The sequence below is a fragment of the Dromaius novaehollandiae genome, chromosome 12 (assembly GCF_036370855.1).
Source record: "Dromaius novaehollandiae isolate bDroNov1 chromosome 12, bDroNov1.hap1, whole genome shotgun sequence".
NCBI lineage: Eukaryota > Metazoa > Chordata > Aves > Casuariiformes > Dromaiidae > Dromaius > Dromaius novaehollandiae.
This window is the reverse complement of record NC_088109.1, coordinates 27,455,263-27,477,715: the sequence shown is the minus strand read 5'-3', so window position 1 is coordinate 27,477,715 and position 22,453 is coordinate 27,455,263. Positions and strand designations below refer to the sequence as shown.

Genomic DNA, 22,453 nt, shown 5'->3' with positions numbered 1-22,453 from the left:
AACAAAGTGACCCTTCTGCCAGGCAGCGCTCACCAGCCCTACAACATCCAGCTCCAATCCACTCACCTGAAAGTCTCAGCCACGCCTGGGAAAGGCCCACAGCAGACCTGAAAAAACAGAGAAAAAGGCATCACCAAGAGGCAGCCCAACACCACCCACCCCACAATAAAATCACACCCAACAGGCTGCCCCACTCACCTGCTCAGGCTCTTCTCAGCACTCAGCTGCTTCTCTCCACAACTTCCCGCAAAACCTGCAAGCACAGAGAGAAGTCACACACTCAGACGATGCCCGCAACACCACCACTCCAGTCCATCACGGACACACTCCACACACCACCATGGCTAACACCCACAGGCAAGGCAGCTCCAGCCCCAAAAACACACAGACAAACAAACAGCAGACACAAACACAGAGGACAGCCCTACACAAAAAAAACCTATTCCCACACATAAGACACTACTGGCCAGGAAGAGCCACACGGTCGTGGCATCGTAGGGCCGAGGCTCTGGACGAGCCCAGAAAAGAGTCAAACGTCAATGCCCAGGATGGAAAGGGACCGGCAAAGCTCAGAAGACTGACGCAGAGGAGGCCGGCGAGAAAGACCCGAGGCCATGATGACGCAGGGAAGGAAACCCTGAAAGGGCGCCAGCGAGACGCAAGACAAGAGCGGCCCCAGAAGAGGTGCGGCCGATGAGGCCTCGACGATGGCCGCGACTATGACTACACTGCAAACAGCCACAATGCACAGTCACAGTGACAGACTGCCCCTTTCAGCTGCCTGTGCAGAACAAGATGTAGTCCATTGGAGCAATGCTGATGAGTCTGGCCAGGCAAAAGACAATGGATGCCTGCCACGCTACCGCTGCAGAGCATAGGCTGTGCTCTTTGAGCACAAAGAGCAAGAGCAACATCAAGACCTGAGCAAAAGATAGCACAGCTACAACACACACCACATAAACTACACAACAACACAGACACAGGCTGGAGCTGCCCTGCCTGACACCCACCCTCGCTTTCTGCCATGCACACCCCACTGCCTCTGCCTCACACACACCACTCATCCAGAACAACCCTCCACTCTACACTGAACATCAGCACGCACACACACATACACAGAAACTGAGGATGCCCCAACACCCTTTGCCCCTCAACTTAACTGTGGCAGTGCTGTAGGTCACCGGTCCTCAAGAGCCATCCTCAGCAGCAGCCGCATCCACACTGATCTTCCTTCAGTCACCACATTTGCCTTCATCACCTGCAAAACCAGAGCACAAGCAGTCACCCCCTTGCCAGTCAGCTCCATCCCCATCTGCAAGGGCACCCTCCACCAAAGCGCCATCGGCGCTCCACTCACCTGCACCGCAACAACTCCAAACGCCAACATCCTGCCCGGGGGGAAGCCCGTGGCACCTGGAAAAAAACAAAATAACAAAGTGACTCTTCTGCCAGGCAGCGCTCACCAGCCCTACAACATCCAGCTCCAATCCACTCACCTGAAAGTCTCAGCCACGCCTGGGAAAGGCCCACAGCAGACCTGAAAAAGCAGAGCAAAAGGCATCACCAAGAGGCAGCCCAACACCACCCACCCCACAATAAAATCAGACCCAACAAGCTCCCCCACTCACCTGCTCAGGCTCTTCTCAGCACTCAGCTGCTTCTCTCCACAACTTCCCGCAAAACCTGCAAGCACAGAGAGAAATCACGTGCTCAGGCGATGCCCGCAACACCACAGCCCATCCACATCAGGCATTCGCTCCCACACCTTTTCCTGCTCCGCTCTCCCATCCCAACTGCTGGGCTATAGCTCCCCACACCGAGGTCCGCCACACACCTGTAAAACAGGAACTGCGCTGGGCGACGGGGACAGCGCCGACGAGGTGATGGCCCTACGCCACGCTCTACGTCCGCTCCCGGACTGATGCTCACCTCACCCTGCTCCTCCTGGATGTGAGCGACCTGCTCCCCGCAAGGCTCCACGCCTACAAGCACAAAGCAAAAATTAACCGCGCAACCCACTGACCGCAACACTCTCCTTCCAACATCAAATCTCTAGCTCACCTTCTTGAGGCATGCCCCTCTCTTCCTCCAGCTCCCTTGGGCCCACTCAGAACACTGCTCAGCATCTGCAAAAAACAACAAAACAAAACAACATAAAGTGGAGCACACAGACATTGACAAATCACCATTCCAGTCCATCACTGACACACTCCGCACACCACCATTCCTAACACCCACAAGCAAGGCAGCTCCAAACACACACAGACAGACCAAAAAAAAAAAAAAAAATTAGACACAAACATGAAGGAAAGCCCTATGCAAAAAGAACTATTCCAATGCGTTCCACATGGTATCTGATGACACCACAGCCCTGCGGCTCTGATGCTCTGGATGAGCCCAGAAAAGACTAAGATGTCAACGCCCGGGATGGAAAGCGGCCGGCAAAGCGAGGAACGGCCATGCGGAAGAGGCCAGCGAGGAAGACCTGAGGCCGTGATGACGCAGGGAAGAAAACCCTGAAAGGGCACCGGTGAGACGCAAAACAAGAGCGGCCTCGGAACAAGAGCGGCCGACGAGGCCTCGACGGTGGCCGCAAAGATCGATGGGCACGATGCAAAGCCGGAGGCACGGACCGCCCCCTTCGGCTGCCTGCACGTGACGAGACACCATCCGTGGGTACGATACTGATGAGTCAAGCCAGCAAAACATGACAGAGGCCTACAATGCTAGCGCTCCACAGTGTAGGCCGTGCTCCTTGAGCACAAAGAGCAAGGGCGACATCAAGACCTGAGCAAAAGATAGCACAGCTACAACACACACCACATAGACTACACAACAACACAGACACAGGCTGGAGCTGCCCCGCCTACCGCACCCTCACTTTCTGCCATGCGCACCTCAGCACCTCTGCCTCACACATACCCCACTCATCCAGAACAGCCCTCCGCTCTACACTGAACATCAGCGTGCACACACACACACACACAGAGTTAAGACACCCCTGATACCCTTTGCCCCTCAACTTAACTGGTCAAATGCTGGGCATCACCATCGCTCCTCAAGAGCCATCCTCAATGGCAGCCGCATCCACGCTGATCTCCCTTCAGTCACCACAGTTGCCTTTATCACCTGCCAAACCAGAGCACAAGCAGTGACCCCCTTGCCGGTCAGCTCCAGCCACATCTGCGAGAGCACCCTCCTCCAAACCACCATTGTCATCGCACTCACCTGTACTGTGCCAAAGCCACGCTCCAGCATTGTGGCTGTGACGCTGCCCGTGGCATCTGGAAAACGCAAAACAACAAAACTACTCTTCTGCTAGGCAGTGTGGACTAGCCCTACAACTACTGCCACACCATTATACGCACCCATTCCACTTCACCTCAAATCCTCAGCCTCGCCTGGGAAAGGCCCGCACTGTACCTGAAAAAGCAGAGCAAAACACATCACCGAGAGGCAGCCCAGCAGCACCCTACCGCATAATAAAACTCAGGCAGACAAGCTTCCCTTCTCACCTGCTCAGGCTCCTCGTTGCCGCTCAGCTTCTCCTCTCCAAAACTTCCTGCAATGCCTGCAAAACCAGCGAGAAGACCACACCTTGAGGTCATGCCAAAAACCACACCCCATGCACAACATTACCTCGCTACAACACCTTTACCTGCTCCGCTCTCCCGTCCCGACTGCCGGGCTACGGCTCCCCACGCCGAGGTCTGCCACACACCTGTAAAACAGGAACGGCGCCGGGCGATGGGGACGTCACCGATGAGATGACGGCCCTACGCCGGGCTCTACGTCCTCACCCAGACTGATGCTCACCTCGCCCAGCACCTCCTGGATGTGAGCGACCTGCTCCCCCCAAGGCTCCACACCTACAAGCACAAAGCAAAAATTAACCGGGCAACCCACTGACCGCAACACTCTCCTTCCAAAACCAAATCTCTAGCTCACCTTCTTGGGGCATGCCCCTTCCTTCCAGCTCCCTTGCACCCACTTGGAACACTGCTCTGCATCTGCAAAAAGCAACATAAACTGGAGCACACAGACACTGACCGATCACCATTCCGGGCCATCACTGCCACACTCCATACGCTACCATTGCTAATAACCGCAGGCAAAGCAGCTCCAGCCCCACACACACAGACAAGCATTAGACACAAAACAAACGCACATAGGTACAAGCATCAGACACAAACATGCAGGAAAGCCCTACGCAAAAAGAACTATTCCCACGCATAAGATGCTACCAGCCAGAAAGCCCTACGATGCCATGACCGTGCAGCTCTGCTGCTCCGGATGAGCCCAGAAAAGAGTCAAACGCCACTGCCCGGGATGGAAAGCGGCCCGCAAAGCTGGGACGACCGATGCCGAAGCACCCGGCCGGGAAGACCCGAGGCTGCGGCGATACAGGGAAGAACCCTGAAAGCATGCCAAGAAGATGAAAAACAAGAGCAGAAACAGAAGAGGGGCAGGCAAAAAGGCCTCAACAATGGCCCCGAAGATGAGCGGCCGCAAATGGTCACAATGCAAAGCCGGAGCGACGGACCGCCCCTTTCGGCTGCCTGCACGGGACGAGATGCGATCCGCTGGAGCGATGCCGATGACTGAGGCCGGGCAAAAGACGGCGGATGCCTGCCGCGATGGCGCTGTGGAGCGTGGGCTGTGCTCCTTGAGCACAAAGAGCAAGAGCAACATCAAGACCTGAGCAAAAGATAGCACAGCTATAACACACACCACATAGACTACACAACACAGACACAGGCTGGAGCTGCCCTACGTACCACACCCTCACTTTCTGCCATGGGCACCCCACCACCTCTGCCTCACACACCACTCATCCAGAGCAGCCCTCCCTACTACACTGAATATCAGCACGCATGCACAGAATGAAGACAACCCCAACACCCTTTGCCCCTCACCTTAGCTTTTCCAGGGCTGGGGGCGGGGGGGGGGGGCGGTCAGGTCACTTTTGATCCTTAAGAGGCATCACTCAATGGCAGCCACATCCTCTCTAATCTTCCTTCGCTCACCTTCATCACCTGCCAAACCAGAGCGCAAGCAGTCACACCCCATGCCGGGCACCTCCATGCTCATCTGCAAGAGCGTGCCTCTCCAAACCGCCGTTGTCGCTCCATTCACCTGCACCGCGCCAAAGCGATACTCCCACATCCTGACTGAAAGTAATCCCATGACACCTGCAAAAAACAAAACAACAAAATTACTCTTCTCCTAGGCACTGCGGACTAGCCGTAAAACAACTGACACGCCATTACACTCACCCATTCTACCTCACCTCAAATCCTCAGGCATGCCTGGAAAAGGCCCGCAAGGTATCTGAAAAAGCAAAGCGGACAGCCCCAGAAGCCACGGTAGGAGTCAGAAGCAGAGCCACAAAAGAGCAGATGGCAGTGGGTTCGCAGGCACAGATGAAAGAAAAGAGCTGCCGGGCGAGACTGCAAACTGCTTCCTGCCGGTCCCGAGAAGGCCAGCAGTTTTTTTTCCTCTCTCAGCACTGAGGCTTGGACAAGAAAAGAGGTGAATTCGTTAGCTTGCAGGAGGTTGCTTTTTGACCCCTTCAGACACATGGACTTACTCACAGCTGCACTTAGTTTCCAAAGATGTGACTTCCTTTCTCATCATACTGCACTTCCAGGCAGGAAGAATGCTCACTTGGCTCTTCACACTCTTCACATAAAGTCTAGACTCTTCCATAACTCTGCATACTACAAAAAAAACTTACTCACTTCCTCTTGGAACAGAGCTGACAATATTTCTGAGGAGCAGCAGAACATCCGGCAAGCAAGCCGGAAACCACAGTAGCTGACGAGAACGATATCTCACATGCATCCACATTACTGGACATAAGGCACACAAGCACTACGTAGAGCAGAAACGTAGATGGAAATGTTTTCCGGGGACCCCTGTTCTGTCCTTTTCTCTGCAATCCAGCTGAGGGACAAACAATTCTTCGAGTGTCATCATCTTCAAAGAGCCGAGCGATGAAGCTGCATCCCTTCCGCAATAAACACAGAAACACAACAAAACAATACTGATGGTTAACAAAAGATACGACTGCAGACGCGGAAGCCCTCTTCCACCCCTGAACGCCCCGCGCCGAGACACCGACGCAAAACCGAAACTGCCTGCTTTAAGCGATTTTTCTGGCAGGCTTACGGCTCCACCTTCAGCCATCCCGTTGCTCTAATCTTAAGGAACAGCCTTTGCATCTCCAAATGCAGCAATAACTCTTCCTGGATACCTTTGCTTCTGCAAATGCTGCTATTCGCCGAGACAAGTTCAGACCACTAACCCCAAAGGACAGCAAACGCAGAATGAACTCCCTGCCACCAGGCCCTCGGTTTATGTACCCCTAGCCCCGCCCACTGCCCTACCCACAAGCCCTGGGAAGGGGAGGGGCAAAGCACTGCCAGCCATAAAGACAGAGGGCTAGGGAAGAGCAAGGCTTTTGCTTCCACTCTGTAGCTAGGCTGCAGAGCACAGAAAGGCTAAACAGACCTCTTGGATAAAATGGACCATCTTCTTTGTTACTAAGACTTCATATACTGTATCCATAATACCAGGAGGTCTGTTATTAAATTCTTTTACCCTAACTAGGACTAGCCTTTACACTGAAAACTAGAAATCAGTTCTGCTTAGGCTTAGAAAGAAAACTACAAGATTCCACATAACCTATAAAGGGAACGCTACACCACACTGCTCTAATTGCTTCACACCTGTATTGAATACAGCTGTGGTAGGAAGACAGCATTTCCTCTAGGGCAAACCAAGATATCTAAATAACCCCCCGGAACAACGCTGCTTCTGTAATGTGAGTACTTCCAAACAGGGGTATTTCCTGTATAGTACCTAGAGTGCTTAGAAAAAGGGGCCACTGGGTGGAATGGAGAGTTCCCCACGGGAATACTACCTCTGTATGCCTAAGTGGAGGACTCGCACGAGGAGGGAAGAGGGATGCTAAGAGGGCTGGAGAACCCACGCAGGGCTCTGGGGCACAACAAAGGCTTCCAGAAGCAGTTATGAATGGATGACAGCGGTCACACAAGGACTAAAGGGCCAAAACAGAGCTCAGGCACAAAAGAAAGGCTGACAGAGTAGTCCAGAGTAAAATAAAGGGGTTCCTCAGAGCTCTACAGGACCAATAGAGGTCTATGCAGCACAACAAAGCTCTAAAGAAGAATCCAGAGCAGATTAGATATCTCTTACGCAGACTAGAGAGCAACTAAAAGAAGGCAGAAGAGAACAAGTAAAGCCTCCAAAGGGGTTCAGAAGAAAACATGGGTACTCAGGCACCTAAACAATGAAAACAGCACTCTAGGGCATAAGAGAGGGCTCAGGAAGAATTCTGAGACCACTAAATAACTCCTAAAGGAAATAGCCAAAAGACAGCTCTAGGGAACAAGGAAGGACAAAAGAGTAGTCCAGAGGCCACTAGAGAGGTGCTAAGCAGCCCGCATGGCCAAGGAATGACTCTGGAGAACAAGGAAGAAATCTGAAGGGCTTCTGAGGAGACTAGAGAATTCCAAAGGGGGCTGTGCAGCCAGAGGACAGCTCTGGTGCAGAACAAGCACCACACCCCAGGAGTGGTTCTGAGCAGACCAGAAGGCTCCTAAGGGGACTAAAAGGCAAAAAAACCCAAAACTGGCTAAGGTGACTGACCTCAGGAGGTGCTCTGAGGAGACAGGAAGGCTCTTATACTATGCAGATGACCAAAACAGGGCTGTGGGGCACAACGAAGGCCTCCAGATGGGTTCTCAGTGCACTATAGGGGTCCTAAGGGAACTGGAGATCCAAAACACAGCTTTCGATCATGACAAAGGCCTTTACAAGCCTGCTGAGGGGACTAGAGGGGTGCTGAGGGGTCTGGAGGACAAAGAGAGCTCTGCACGGAAAAATAAAAGCACAAGAGATGAGGCCAAAGCAGAACAGAGGGCTGCTAAGTCTGGTAGGGGAACAAAAAAGGGCTCCACAGCATGAAGAAAAGCTCAACAGGAATTCTGAGGCTTCTAACAGGGTCCTAAAGTACTCTAGATATCCAAAATGGAGCTCTGAGGCAAAAAAAAGGTTAATCGGATTAGGGCTCGAAGACAGCCAGGTGGCCCAATTCAGTGGAAAAGAGTCGTTGAGAGGGCAGTAGAAGGGTGCTAAGGCGTCTACACTGTCAAGAAATGCCTCTGGGGAAGAAGGGAGAAATCTGGAGGGGCTGCGAGTAGACTAGAGGGTGTCTAAGGCATCTGGAAGGCCAGAAGAGAGCTGCGGGGCCCCATTCTGTGATAAAGAGGGGTCCAGAGCGCACTAGAGGGGTACTAAGGCGTCTACACTGTCAAGAAACGCCTCTGGGCAAGAAGGAAGAAATCTAGAGGGGTGCCAAGGAGACTAGAGGGTGTCTAAGGGGCCTAGGGGGCCAGAAGACAGCCAGGTGGCCCAATTCCGTGGAAAACAGGGGTCCAGAGCACAGCAGAGAGCTGCTAAGGCGTCTACATCATCACGCAATACCCCTGGGCAAGAAGGGAGAAATCTGGAAGGGTTGCGAGGAGACTAGAGGGTGTCTAAGGGGTCTGCGGGACCAGAAGAGAGGTGGAGGGACGCATTCTGTGGAAAAGAGGGATCCAGAGCGCAGTAGATGAGTGCAAAGGTGTCTACAGGGTCAAGAAATGCCTGTGGGGAAGAAGGGAGAAATCTGGAGGGGTTGTGAGGAGGCTAGAGGGTGTCCAAGGAGTCTCAGGGTCCCGAAGAGAGCTGGGGGACCCCATTCTGTGGAAAAGAGGGGTCCAGAGTGCACTAGAGGGGTGCTAAGGGGTCTACACTGTCAAGAAATGGCTCTGGGAAAGAAGGGAGAAATCTGGAGGGGTTGCGAGGAGACTAGAAAATGTCTAAGGGGTCTGGGGCGCCACAAGAGAGCTGGTGTCCCAATTCTGGGGAAAAGAGGGGTTCAGGGTGCAGAAGAGCGGTGCTAAGGCATGCAGATATTCAAGAAAGGTCTCTGGGGAACAAGGGAGAAATCTGGAGGGGTTGTGAGGAGACTAGAGGGTGTCTAAGGGCTCTAGGGGCCAGAAGATAGCTGGGGGGAGCATTCTGGGGAAAAGAGGGGTCCAGAGTGCACTAGAGGGGTGCTAAGGCATCTACATGGTCCATAAATGCCTCTGGGGAAGAAGGGAGAAATCTGGAGGGGTTGCGAGGAGACTAGAGGGTGTCTAAGGGGCATGGGGGCGACAAGAGAACTGGGGGGGCCCATTCTGTGGAAAAGAGGGCTCCAGCACACACTACAGGGGTGCTAAGGGGTCTACACTGTCAAGAACTGCCTCTGGGGACGAAGGGAGCAATCTGGAGGGGTTGCGAGGAGACTAGAGGGTGTCTAAGGGGTCTGGGGGGCCAGAAGAGAGCTGGGGGGCCCAATTATGTGATAAAGAGGGCTCCAGAGCGCACTGGAGGGGTGCTAAGGCATCTACATGGTTCAGAAATGCCTCTGGGAAGAAGAGAGAAATCTGGAGGGGTTGCGAGGAGACTAGAGGGTGTCTAAGGGGTCTGCAGGTCCCAAAGATATCTGGGGGGCACAACTGTGTAGAAAAGAGGGGTCCAGAGCGCACTAGAGGGGTGCTAAGGCATCTACACTGTCAAGAAATGACTCTGGGGAAGAAAGGAGAAATCTGGAGGGGTTGCGAGGAGACTACAGGGTGTCTAAGCGGCCGGGGGTCCCAAAGACAGCTGGGGTCCCCATTCTGTAGAAAAGAGTAGTCCAGAGTGCACTAGAGGGGTGGTAAGCTGTGTACATGGTCCAGAAATGTCTCTGCGGAAGAAGGGAAAAATCTGGAGGGGGTGCCAGGAGACTAGAGGGGGTCTAAGGGGTCTGGAGGTCCCAAAGATATCTGGGGGGCACAACTGTATAGAAAAGAGGGGTCCAGAGCGCACTAGAGGGGTGCTAAGGCGTCTACATGGTTAAGAAATGCCTCTGGGAAGAAGGGAGAAATCTGGAGGGGTTGCGAGGAGACTAGAGGGTGTCTAAGGGGTCTGGGGAAGCAGAAAAGAGCTGGGGGGCCCTATTCTTTGGAAAAGAGGGGTCCACAGCGCACTAGAGGGGTGCTAAGGTGTGTGCATGGTCTAGAAATGGCTCTGGGGAAGAAGGGAGAAATCTGGAGGGGTTGCCAGGAAACTAGAGGGTGTCTAAGGGGTCTGGGGGGCCAGAAGAGAGCCGGGGGGCCCAATTCTGTGGAAAAGAGGGGTCCAGAGCGCACTAGAGGAGTGCTAAGGAGTCTACATGGTCTAGAAATGCCTCTGGGGAAGAAGGCAGCAATCTGGAGGGGTTGCGAGGAGACTAGAGGGTGTCTAAGGGGTCTGGGGGGCCAGAAGAGAGCTGGGGGGGACATTCTGCCGAAAAGAAGGGTCCACAGTGCACTAGAGGGGTGCTAAGGCGTCTACATGGTCCAAAAATGCCTCTGGGGAAGAAGGGAGAAGTCTGGAGGGGTTGCGAGGAGACTAGAGGGTGTCTAAGGGGTGTGCAGGACCCAAAGATATCTGGGGGTCACAATTGTGTACAAAAGAGGGGTCCAGAGCACACTAGACCAGTGCTAAGGGATCTACACTGTCAAGAAATGCCTGTGGGGAAGAAGGGAGAAATCTGGAGGGATTGCAAGGAGACTCCAGGGTGTCTAAGGGGTCTGGGGGCCCGAAGAGAGCTGGGGGGGGGGGCATTCTTTGGAAAAGAGTAGTCCAGAGCACACTAGAGGAGTGCTAAGGCGCCTACACTGTCAAGAAATGCCTCTGGGGAAGAAGGGAGAAATCTGCAGGGGTTGCCAGGAAACTAGAGGGTGTCTAAAGGGCCTCGGGGCCCAGAAGAGAGGTGCGGGGCCCAAATCTGTGGTAAAGAGGGCTCAAGAGCGCACTAGAGGAGTGCTATGGCGTATACACTGTCAAAAATGCTCCTGGGGAAGAAGGGAGCAAGCTGGAGGGGTTGTGAGGAGACTAGAGGGTGTCCAAGGAGTCTGAGGGTCCCGAAGAGAGCTGGGGGACCCCATTCTGTGGAAAAGAGGGGTCCAGAGTGCACTAGAGGGGTGCTAAGTTGTGTGCATGGTCTAGAAATGGCTCTGGGGAAGAAAGGAGAAATCTGGAGGGGTTGCCAGGAAACTAGAGGGTGTCTAAAGGGTCTGGGGGGCCAGAAGAGAGCCGGGGGGCCCAATTCTGTGGAAAAGAGGGGTCCAGAGCGCACTAGAGGGGTGCTAAGGCATCTATACTGTCAAGAAATGTCTCTGGGGAAGAAGGGAGCAATCTGGAGGGGTTGCGAGGAGACTAGAGGGAGTCTAAGGGCTCTGGGGGTCCAGAAGAGAGCCGGGGGGCCCAATTCTGTGTAACAGAGGACTCCAGAGCGCACTAGAGGAGTGCTAAGGAGTCTACATGGTCCAGAAATGCCTCTGGGGAAGAAGGGAGAAATCTGGAGGGGTTGCGAGGAGACTAGAGGGTGTCTAAGGGGTGTGCAGGACCCAAAGATATCTGGGGGTCACAATTGTGTACAAAAGAGAGGTCCAGAGCACACTAGACCAGTGCTAAGGTGTCTACACTGTCAGGAAATGCCTCTGGGGAAGAAGGGAGAAATCTGGAGGGGTTGCGAGGAGACTAGAGGGTGTCTAAGGGGTCTGGGGGGCCAGAAGAGAGCTGGGGGGCCCAATTATGTGATAAAGAGGGCTCCAGAGCGCACTGGAGGGGTGCTAAGGCATCTACATGGTTCAGAAATGCCTCTGGGAAGAAGAGAGAAATCTGGAGGAGTTGCGAGGAGGCTAGAGGGTGTCTAAGGGGTCTGCAGGTCCCAAAGATATCTGGGGGGCACAATTGTGTAGAAAAGAGGGGTCCAGAGCGCACTAGAGGGGTGCTAAGGCATCTACACTGTCAAGAAATGTCTCTGGGGAAGAAGGGAGAAATCTGGAGAGGTTGCAAGGAGACTAGAGGGTGTCTAAGCGGCCGGGGGTCCCAAAGACAGCTGGGGTCCCCATTCTGTAGAAAAGAGTAGTCCAGAGTGCACTAGAGGGGTGGTAAGCTGTGTACATGGTCCAGAAATGCCTCTGCGGAAGAAGGGAAAAATCTGGAGGGGTTGCCAGGAGACTAGAGGGGGTCTAAGGGGTCTGGAGGTCCCAAAGATATCTGGGGGGCACAACTGTATAGAAAAGAGGGGTCCAGAGCGCACTAGAGGGGTGCTAAGGCGTCTACATGGTTAAGAAATGCCTCTGGGAAGAAGGGAAAAATCTGGAGGGGTTGCCAGGAGACTAGAGGGGGTCTAAGGGGTCTGGGGAAGCAGAAGAGAGCTAGAGGGCCCTATTCTTTGGAAAAGAGGGGTCCAGAGTGCACTAGAGGGGTGCTAAGGTGTGTGCATGGTCTAGAAATGGCTCTGGGGAAGAAAGGAGAAATCTGGAGGGGTTGCCAGGAAACTAGAGGGTGTCTAAGGGGTCTGGGGGGCCAGAAGAGAGCCGGGGGGCCCAATTCTGTGGAAAAGTGGGGGTCCAGAGCGCACTAGAGGGGTGCTAAGGCATCTATACTGTCAAGAAATGGCTCTGGGGAAGAAGGGAGCAATCTGGAGGGGTTGCGAGGAGACTAGAGGGTGTCTACGGGCTCTGGGGGTCCAGAAGAGAGCTGGGGGGCCCAATTCTGTGTAACAGAGGACTCCAGAGCGCACTAGAGGAGTGCTAAGGAGTCTACATGGTCCAGAAATGCCTCTGGGGAAGAAGGGAGAAATCTGGAGGGGTTGCGAGGAGACTAGAGGGTGTCTAAGGGGTGTGCAGGACCCAAAGATATTTGGGGGTCACAACTGTGTACAAAAGAGGGGTCCAGAGCACACTAGACCAGTGCTAAGGTGTCTACACTGTCAGGAAATGCCTGTGGGGAAGAAGGGAGAAATCTGGAGGGATTGCAAGGAGACTCCAGGGTATCTAAGCGGTCTGGGGGCCCAAAAGACAGCTGGGGGGGGAGGGGGCCATTCTGTGGTAAACAGGGCTCAAGAGCGCACTAGAGGAGCGCTATGGCGTATACACTGTCAAAAATGCTTCTGGGGAAGAAGGGAGCAATCTGGAGGGGTTGCGAGGAGACTAGAGGGTGTCTAAGGCATCTGGAGGTCCCAAAGAAATCTAGGGGGCCCAATTATGTGATAAAGAGGGCTCCAGAGCGCACTAGAGGGGTGGTAAGGCGTCTACATGGTTCAGAAATGCCTCTGGGGAAGAAGGGAGAAATCTGGAGGGGTTGCGAGGAGACTATAGGGTGTCTAAGGGGTGTGGAGGTCCCAAAGATATCTGGGGGTCACAACCGTGTAGAAAAGGGGGGTGCAGAGCGCACTAGAGGGGTGCTAAGGCATCTGCACTGTCAAGAAATGCCTCTGGGGAAGAAGGGATAAATCTGCAAGGGTTGCGAGGAGACTAGAGGGAGTCTAAGCGGGCTGGGGGCCCAGAAGAGAGCTGGGGGGCCCAATTGTGTTTAACAGAGGGGTCCAGAGTGCACTAGAGGTGTGCTAAGGCGTCGACCCTGTCAAGAAATGGCTCTGGAGAAGCAGAGAGAAACCTGGAGGGGTTGCGAGGAGACTAGAAGGTGTCTAAGGGGTCTGCGGGGCCCGAAGAGATCTGGGGCCCAATTCTGTGTAACAGACGGTCCAGAGTGCACTAGAGGGGTGCTAAGGTGTCTACATGGTCCAGAAATGCCTCTGGGGAAGAAGGGAGAAATCTGGAGGGGTTGCCAGGAGACTAGAGCATGTCTAAAGGGTCTGGAGGTCCCAAAGATATCTGGATGGCCCAACTCTGTGGAAAAGAGGGGTCCCGGGCGCACTAGAGGGGTGCTAAGGCATCTACATGGTTCAGAAACGCCTCTGGGGAAGAAGGGAGAAATCTGGAGGGGTTGCGAGGAGACTAGAGCGTGTCTAAGGGGTCTGGGGGCCCAGAAGATAGCTGGGGGGCCCAATTCTCTGTAACAGAGGGCTCCAGAGCGCTCTGGAGGGGTGCTAAGGTGTCTACACTGTCAAGAAATGCCTCTGGGGAAGAAGGGAGAAATGTGGAGGGGTTGCCAGGAAACTAGAGGGTGTCTAAGGGGTCTGGGGGTCCAGAAGAGAGCTGGGGGGCCCTATTCTGTGGAAAAGAGGACTGCAGAGCGCACTAGAGGAGTGCTAAGGAGTCTACATGGTCCAGAAATGCCTCTGGGGAAGAAGGGAGAAATCTGGAGGGGTTGCCAGGAAACTAGAGGGTGTCTAAGGGGTCTGGGGGTCCAGAAGAGAGCTGGGGGGCCCTATTCTGTGGAAAAGAGGACTGCAGAGCGCACTAGAGGAGTGCTAAGGTGTGTGCATGGTCTAGAAATGGCTCTGGGGAAGAAAGGAGAAATCTGGAGGGGTTGCCAGGAAACTAGAGGGTGTCTAAGGGGTCTGGGGGGCCAGAAGAGAGCCGGGGGGCCCAATTCTGTGGAAAAGAGGGGTCCAGAGCGCACTAGAGGGGTGCTAAGGCATCTATACTGTCAAGAAATGTCTCTGGGGAAGAAGGGAGCAATCTGGAGGGGTTGCGAGGAGACTAGAGGGAGTATAAGGGCTCTGGGGGTCCAGAAGAGAGCTGGGGGGCCCAATTCTGTGTAACAGAGGACTCCAGAGCGCACTAGAGGAGTGCTAAGGAGTCTACATGGTCCAGAAATGCCTCTGGGGAAGAAGGGAGAAATCTGGAGGGGTTGCGAGGAGACTAGAGGGTGTCTAAGGGGTGTGCAGGACCCAAAGATATCTGGGGGTCACAATTGTGTACAAAAGAGAGGTCCAGAGCACACTAGACCAGTGCTAAGGTGTCTACACTGTCAGGAAATGCCTCTGGGGAAGAAGGGAGAAATCTGGAGGGGTTGTGAGGAGACTAGAGGGTGTCTAAGGGGTCTGGGGGGCCAGAAGAGAGCTGGGGGGCCCAATTATGTGATAAAGAGGGCTCCAGAGCGCACTGGAGGGGTGCTAAGGCATCTACACTGTCAAGAAATGCCTCTGGGGAAGAAGAGAGAAATCTGGAGGGGTTGCGAGGAGACTAGAGGGTGTCTAAGGGGGCTGGGGAACCAGAAGAGAGCTGCGGGGCCCAACTGTGTGGAAAAGAGGAGTCCAGAGTGCACTAGAGGGGTGCTAAGGCATCTACCCTGTCAAGAAATGGCTCTGGGGAAGAAGAGAGAAATCTGGAGGGTTGAGAGGAGACTAGAGGGGGTCTAAGGGGTCTAGAGGTCCCAAAGATATCTGGGGGGCACAACTGTATAGAAAAGAGGGGTCCAGAGCGCACTAGAGGGGTGCTAAGGCGTCTACATGGTCTAGAAATGCCTCTGGGGAAGAAGGGAGAAATCTGGAGGGGTTGCGAGGAGACTAGAGAGTGTCTAAGGGGTCTGGGGGGCCCAAAGAGAGCTGGGGGGCCTAATTCTGTGGAAAAGAGGAGTCCAGAGCACACTAGAGGGGTGCTAAGTGGTCTACACTGTCAAGAAATGGCTCTGGGGAAGAAGGGAGAAATCTGGAGGGGTTGTGAGGAGACTAGAGGGTGTCTAAGGGGGCTGGAGGTCCCAAAGATATCTGGGAGGCCCCATTCTGTGGAAAAGAGGTGTCCAGAGTGCACTAGAGGGGTGCTAAGGCATCTACACGGTCAAGAAATGCCTCTGGGGAAGAAGGGAGAAATCTGGAGGGGTTGCCAGAAGACTAGAGGGTGTCTAAGGGGGCTGGGGGGCCAGAAGAGAGCTGGGGGGCCCCATTCTGTGGAAAAGAGGGGTCCAGAGTACACTAGAGGGATACTAAGGTGTCTACACTATCCAGAAATGGCTCTGGGGAAGACGGGAGCAATCTGGAGAGGTTGCGAGGACACTAGAGAGTGTCTAAGGGGTCTGGAGGTCCCAAAGATATGTAGGGGGCCCAATTCTGTGGAAAAGAGGGGTCCAGAGCACAATAGAGGGGTGCTAAGGTGTGTGCATGGTCTAAAATGCCTCTGGGGAAGAAGGGAGAAATGTGGAGGGGTTGCAAGGAGACTAGAGGATGTCTAAGGGGTCTGGAGGTCCGAAAGATATCTGGGGGGCACAACTGTGTAGAATAGAGGGGTCCAGAGCGCACTAGAGGGGTGCTAAGGCATCTACACTGTCAAGAAATGGCTCTGAGCAAGAAGAGAGAAATCTGGAGGGGTTCCGAGGAGACTAGAGGGTGTCTAAGGGGTCTGGGGGGCCAGAAGAGAGCTGGGGGGCCCTATTCTGTGGAGCAGAGGGCTCCAGAGCACACTAGAGGGGTGCTAAGGCATCTACCCTGTCAACAAATGCCTCTGGAGAAGAAGAGAGAAATCTGGAAGGTTGAAAGGAGACTAGAGGGGGTCTAAGGGATCTGGAGGTCCAAAAGATATCTGGGGGGCACAACTGTATAGAAAAGAGGGGTCCAGAGCGCACTACAGAGGTTCTAACAGGTCTACATGTTCTAGAAATGGCTCTGGGAAAGAAGGGAGAAATCTGGAGGGGTTGCCAGGAGACTAGAGGGTGTCTAAGGGGGCTGGAGGTCCCAAAGATATCTGGGAGGCCCCATTCTGTGGAAAAGAGGTGTCCAGAGTGCACTAGAGGGGTGCTAAGGCATCTACACGGTCAAGAAATGCCTCTGGGGAAGAAGGGAGAAATCTGGAGGGGTTGCCAGAAGACTAGAGGGTGTCTAAGGGGGCTGGGGGGCCAGAAGAGAGCTGGGGGGCCCCATTCTGTGGAAAAGAGGGGTCCAGAGTACACTAGAGGGATACTAAGGTGTCTATACTATCCAGAAATGGCTCTGGGGAAGACGGGAGCAATCTGGAGAGGTTGCGAGGACACTAGAGAGTGTCTAAGGGGTCTGGAGGTCCCAAAGATATGTAGGGGGCCCAATTCTGTGGAAAAGAGGGGTCCAGAGCACAATAGAGGGGTGCTAAGGTGTGTGCATGGTCTAAAATGCCTCTGGGGAAGAAGGGAGAAATGTGGAGGGGTTGCAAGGAGACTAGAGGATGTCTAAGGGGTCTGGAGGTCCGAAAGATATCTGGGGGGCACAACTGTGTAGAATAGAGGGGTCCAGAGCGCACTAGAGGGGTGCTAAGGCATCTACACTGTCAAGAAATGGCTCTGAGCAAGAAGAGAGAAATCTGGAGGGGTTCTGAGGAGACTAGAGGGTGTCTAAGGGGTCTGGGGGGCCAGAAGAGAGCTGGGGGGCCCTATTCTGTGGAGCAGAGGGCTCCAGAGCACACTAGAGGGGTGCTAAGGCATCTACCCTATCAACAAATGCCTCTGGAGAAGAAGAGAGAAATCTGGAAGGTTGAAAGGAGACTAGAGGGGGTCTAAGGGGTCTGGAGGTCCAAAAGATATCTGGGGGGCACAACTGTATAGAAAAGAGGGGTCCAGAGCGCACTACAGAGGTTCTAACAGGTCTACATGTTCTAGAAATGCCTCTGGGGAAGAAGGGAGAAATCTGGAGGGGTTGCGAGTAGACTAGAGGGTGTCTAAGGGGTCTGGAGGTCCCAAAGATATCTGGGGGACACAACTGTATAGAAAAGAGGGGTCCTGAGTGCACAAGAGGTGTTCTAACAGGTCTACATGGTCTAGAAATGCCTCTGGGGAAGAAGGGAGAAATCTGGAGGGGTTGCGAGGAGACTAGAGGGTGTCTAAGGGGCCTGGGGTGCCCGACCAGAGCTAGGGGGCCCCATTCTGTGGAAAAGAGGGCTCCGGAGGGCACTAGAAGGGTGCTAAGGCATCTACACTGTCCAGAAATACCTCTGGGGAAGAAGGGAGAAATATGGAGGGGTTGCGAGAAGACTAGAGGTTGTCCAATGGGGTACAGGCCGAGAAGATATGCGGGGGTCCCAATTCTGTGAAAAAAAGGAGTACAGAGCACACTAGAGGGGTGTTAAGGCGTCTACACTGTCAAGAAATGCCTCTGGCGAAGAAGGGACAAATCTGGAGGGGTTACGAGGAGACTAGAGGGTGTCTAAGGGGGCTGGAGGTCCCAAAGATATCTGGGGGGCCCCATTCTGTGGAAAAGAGGGGTCCAGAGTGCACTAGAGGGGTGCTAAGGCATCTACACTATCAAGAAATGGCTCTGAGGAAGAAGGGAGAAATCTGGAGGAGTTGCCAGGAGACTAGAGAGTGTCTACGGGGTCTGGGGGGCCAGAAGAGAGCTGGGGGGCCCCATTCTATGGAAAAGAGGGGTCCACAGTGCACTAGAGGGGTGCTAAGGTGTCTACACTGTCCAGAAATGGCTCTGGGGAAGACGGGAACAATCTGGAGGGGTTGCGAGGACACTAGAGAGTGTCTAAGGGGTCTGGAGGTCCCAAAGATATCTGGGGGGCACAACTGTGTAGAAAAGAGGGGTCTAGAGCGCAGTAGAGGGGTGCTATGGCATCTATACTGTCAAGAAATGGCTCTGAGCAAGAAGGGAGAGATCTGGAGGGGTTGCGAGGAGACTAGAGGGTGTCTAAGGGGCCTGGGGGGCCCGAAGACAGCTGGGGTCCCCATTCTGTGGAAAAAAGTGGTCCAGAGTGTACTAGAGGGGTGGTAAGTGGTCTACACTGTCAAGAAATGGCTCTGAGGAAGAAGGGAGAAATCTGGAGGGGTTGCGAGGAGACTAGAGGGTGTCTAAGGGGCCTGGGGGGCCCGAAGACAGCTGGGGTCCCCATTCTGTGGAAAAAAGTGGTCCAGAGTGTACTAGAGGGGTGGTAAGTGGTCTACACTGTCAAGAAATGGCTCTGAGGAAGAAGGGAGAAATCTGGAGGGGTTGCGAGGAGACTAGAGGGTGTCTAAGGGGTCTGGGGGGCCAGAAGAGAGCTGGGGGGCCCTATTCTGTGAAAAAGAGGGGTCCAGAGCGCACTAGAGGGGTGCTAAGGTGTCTACACTGTCAAGAAAGGGCTCTGGGGAAGAAGGGAGAAATCTGGAGGGGTTGTGAGGAGACTAGAGGGTGTCTAAGGGCTCTAGGGGAGCAGAAGATAGCTGGGGGGGGGCATTCTGGGGAAAAGAGGGGTCCAGAGTGCACTAGAGCGGTGCTAAGGCATCTACATGGTTCAGAAATGCCTCTGGGGAAGAAGGGAGAAATCTGGAGGGACTGCAAGGAGACTAGAAGGTGTCTAAGGGGCATGGGGGCCAGAAGAGAGCTGGGGGGGCCCATTCTGTGCAAAAGAGGAGTCCAGAGCACACTAGAGGGGTGCTAAGGCGTCTACATGGTCCAGAAATGCCTCTGGGGAAGAAGGGAGAAATCTGGAGATGTTGCCAGGAGACTAGAAGGAGTATAACGGGGCTGGAGGTCCCAAAGATATCTGGGAGGCCCCATTATGTAGAAAAGAGGGGTCCAGAGCACAATAGACGGGTGCTAAGGTGTGTGCATGGTCTAGAAATGGCTCTGGGGAAGAAGGGAGAAATCTGGAGGGGTTGCGAGGAGACTAGAAGGTGTCTAAGGGGTCTGGGGGGCCAGAAGAGAGCTGGGGGGCCCAATTCTGTGGAAAAGAGGGGTCCAGAGTGCACTAGAGGGGTGCTAAGGTGTCTACACTGTCCAGAAATGGCTCTGGGGAAGACGGGAGCAATCTGGAGGAGTTGCGAGGACACTAGAGAGTGTCTAAGGGGTCTGGAGGTCCCAAAGATATCTGGGGGGCACAACTGTGTAGAAAAGAGGGGTCTAGAGCGCAGTAGAGGGGTGCTATGGCATCTATACTGTCAAGAAATGGCTCTGAGCAAGAAGGGAAAAATCTGGAGGGGTTGCGAGGAGACTAGAGGGTGTCTAAGGGGCCTGGGGGGCCAGAAGACAGCTGGGATCCCCATTCTGTGGAATAGAGTGGTCCAGAGTGTACTAGAGGGGTGGTAAGTGGTCTACACTGTCCAGAAATGCCTCTGCGGATGAAGGGAGAAATCTGGAGGGGTTGCGAGGAGACTAGAAAATGTCTAAGGGGTCTGGGGCGCCACAAGAGAGCTGGGGGGCCCTATTCTGGGGAAAAGAGTGGTCCAGAGCGCACTAGAGGGCTGCTAAGGTGTCTACACTGTCAAGAAATACCTCTGGCGAAGAAGGGAGAAATCTGGAGGGGTTGTGAGGAGACTAGAGGGTGTCTAAGGGCTCTAGAGGCCAGAAGATAGCTGTGGGGGGGCATTCTGGGTAAAAGAGGGGTCCAGAGCGCACTGGAGCGGTGCTAAGGCATCTACATGGTTCAGAAATGCCTCTGGGGAAGAAGGGAGAAATCTGGAGGGACTGCAAGGAGACTAGAAGGTGTCTAAGGGGCATGGGGGCCAGAAGAGAGCTGGGGGGGGGCCCATTCTGTGGAAAAGAGGGGTCCAGAGCACACTAAAGGGGTGCTAAGGCATCTACACTGTCAAGAAATGCCTCTGAGGAAGAAGGGAGAAATCTGGAGGGATTGTGAGGAGACTAGAGGGTGTCTAAGGGGGCTGGGGGGCCAGAAGAGAGCTGGGGGGCCCAATTATGTGGAAAAGAGGGGTCCAGAGCGCACTAGAGGGGTGCTAAGGTGTCTACACTGTCAAGAAATGCCTCTGGGGAAGAAGGGAGAAATCTGGAGGGGTTGCGAGGAGACTAGAGAGTGTCTAAGGGGTCTGAGGGGCCCAGAAGAGAGCTGGGGGGCCCAATTCTGTGATAAAGAGGGCTCCAGAGCGCACTAGAGGAGTGCTAAGGCATCTACGTGGTTCAGAAATGCCTCTGGGAAGAAGGGAGAAATCTGGAGGGGTTGCGAGGAGACTAGAGGGTGTCTAAGGGGTCTGCAGGTCCCAAAGATATCTGGGGGGCAAAACTGTGTAGAAAAGAGGAGTGCAGAGCGCACTAGAGGGGTGCTAAGGCATGTAGGTATTCAAGAAATGCCTCTGGGGAAGAAGGGAGAAATCTGGAGGGGTTGCCAGGAGACTAGAGGGTGTCTAAGCGGTCTGGAGATCCCAAAGATATATGGGGTGCCCAATTCTGTGGATAAGAGGGGTCCAGAGCACACTAGAGGGGTGCTAAGGCATCTACACTGTCAAGAAATGGCTCTGGGGAAGAAGGGAGAAATCTGGAGAGGGTTGCAAGGAGACTAGAGGGTGTCTAAAGGGTCTGGAGGTCCCAAATATATCTGGATGGCCCAATTCTGTGGAAAAGAGGGGTCCAGAGTGCACTAGAGGGGTGCTAAGGGGTCTACACTGTCAAGAAATGGCTCTGAGGAAGAAGGGAGAAATCTGGAGGGGTTGCGAGGAGACTAGAGAGTGTCTAAGGGGCCTGGGGGGCCAGAAGAGAGCTGGGGGGCCCATTCTGTGGAACAGAGGGGTCCAGCGCCCACTAGAGGGGTGCTAAGGCATCTACCCTGTCAAGAAATGGCTCTGGGGAAGAAGGGAGAAATCTGGAGGGGTTGCGAGGAGACTAGAGGGTGTCTAAGGGGTCTGGGGGGCCAGAAGAGAGCTGAGGGGGCCCATTCTGTGGAACAGAGGGATCCAGAGTGCACTAGAGGGGTGCTAAGGTGTCTACATGGTCCAGAAATGCCTCTGGGGAAGAAGGGAGATATCTGGAAGGGTTGTGAGCACACTAGAGGGTGTCCAAGGCGTCTGGGGGGCCAGAACAGAGCTGTCGGGGCCATTCTGTGGAAAAGAGTGGTCCAGAGCACACTAGAGGGGTGCTAAGGCGTCTACACTGTCAAGAAATGCCTCTGGGGAAGAAGGGAGAAATCTGGAGGGGTTGCGAGGAGACTAGAGGATGTCTAAGGGGTCTGGAGGTCCGAAAGATATCTGGGGGGCACAACTGTGTAGAATAGAGGGGTCCAGAGCGCACTAGAGGGGTGCTAAGGCATCTACACTGTCAAGAAATGGCTCTGAGCAAGAAGAGAGAAATCTGGAGGGGTTCCGAGGAGACTAGAGGGTGTCTAAGGGGTCTGGGGGGCCAGAAGAGAGCTGGGGGGTACAACTGTATAGAAAAGAGGGGTCCAGAGCGCACTACAGAGGTTCTAACAGGTCTACATGTTCTAGAAATGCCTCTGGGGAAGAAGGGAGAAATCTGGAGGGGTTGCGAGTAGACTAGAGGGTGTCTAAGGGGTCTGGAGGTCCCAAAGATATCTGGGGGACACAACTGTATAGAAAAGAGGGGTCCTGAGTGCACTAGAGGTGTTCTAACAGGTCTACATGGTCTAGAAATGCCTCTGGGGAAGAAGGGAGAAATCTGGAGGGGTTGCGAGGAGACTAGAGGGTGTCTAAGGGGCCTGGGGTGCCCGACCAGAGCTAGGGGGCCCCATTCTGTGGAAAAGAGGGCTCCGGAGGGCACTAGAAGGGTGCTAAGGCATCTACACTGTCCAGAAATGCCTCTGGGGAAGAAGGGAGAAATATGGAGGGGTTGCGAGAAGACTAGAGGTTGTCCAATGGGGTACAGGCCGAGAAGATATGCGGGGGTCCCAATTCTGTGAAAAAAAGGAGTACAGAGCACACTAGAGGGGTGTTAAGGCGTCTACACTGTCAAGAAATGCCTCTGGCGAAGAAGGGACAAATCTGGAGGGGT

The 22,453-nt window shown here is 54.2% G+C and overlaps 3 long non-coding RNA genes across 5 annotated transcripts in view; all 3 read right to left on the bottom strand.

Annotated features, from left to right (window-relative positions):
• Positions 1-1,353: 1,353 nt before the first annotated feature.
• LOC135329600 (uncharacterized) lies at positions 1,354-1,683 on the bottom strand. The gene is made up of 3 exons (XR_010391166.1): positions 1,629-1,683; positions 1,497-1,537; positions 1,354-1,413 (listed from the first exon to the last, which is right to left on the bottom strand). It is a non-coding gene; the product is annotated as an uncharacterized LOC135329600 (long non-coding RNA).
• Positions 1,684-3,029: 1,346 nt separating this feature from the next.
• LOC135329599 (uncharacterized) lies at positions 3,030-3,417 on the bottom strand. The gene is made up of 3 exons (XR_010391165.1): positions 3,369-3,417; positions 3,229-3,284; positions 3,030-3,129 (listed from the first exon to the last, which is right to left on the bottom strand). It is a non-coding gene; the product is annotated as an uncharacterized LOC135329599 (long non-coding RNA).
• A 1,530-nt stretch (positions 3,418-4,947) lies between these two features.
• The window catches only part of LOC135329598 (uncharacterized), a 119,732-nt gene continuing 102,226 nt past the window's right edge, over positions 4,948-22,453 (bottom strand). The window contains exons 1-4 of one of the 3 annotated variants that reach the window (XR_010391163.1): positions 6,257-6,313; positions 5,277-6,010; positions 5,137-5,192; positions 4,948-5,036 (exon numbers count right to left, since the gene is read on the bottom strand). This is a non-coding gene — a long non-coding RNA (uncharacterized LOC135329598). Of the gene's footprint in view, positions 5,037-5,136; positions 5,193-5,276; positions 6,011-6,256; positions 6,314-22,453 lie in introns of those variants that run through there. The other 2 variants (XR_010391164.1, XR_010391162.1) reach the window with 2 other exon arrangements.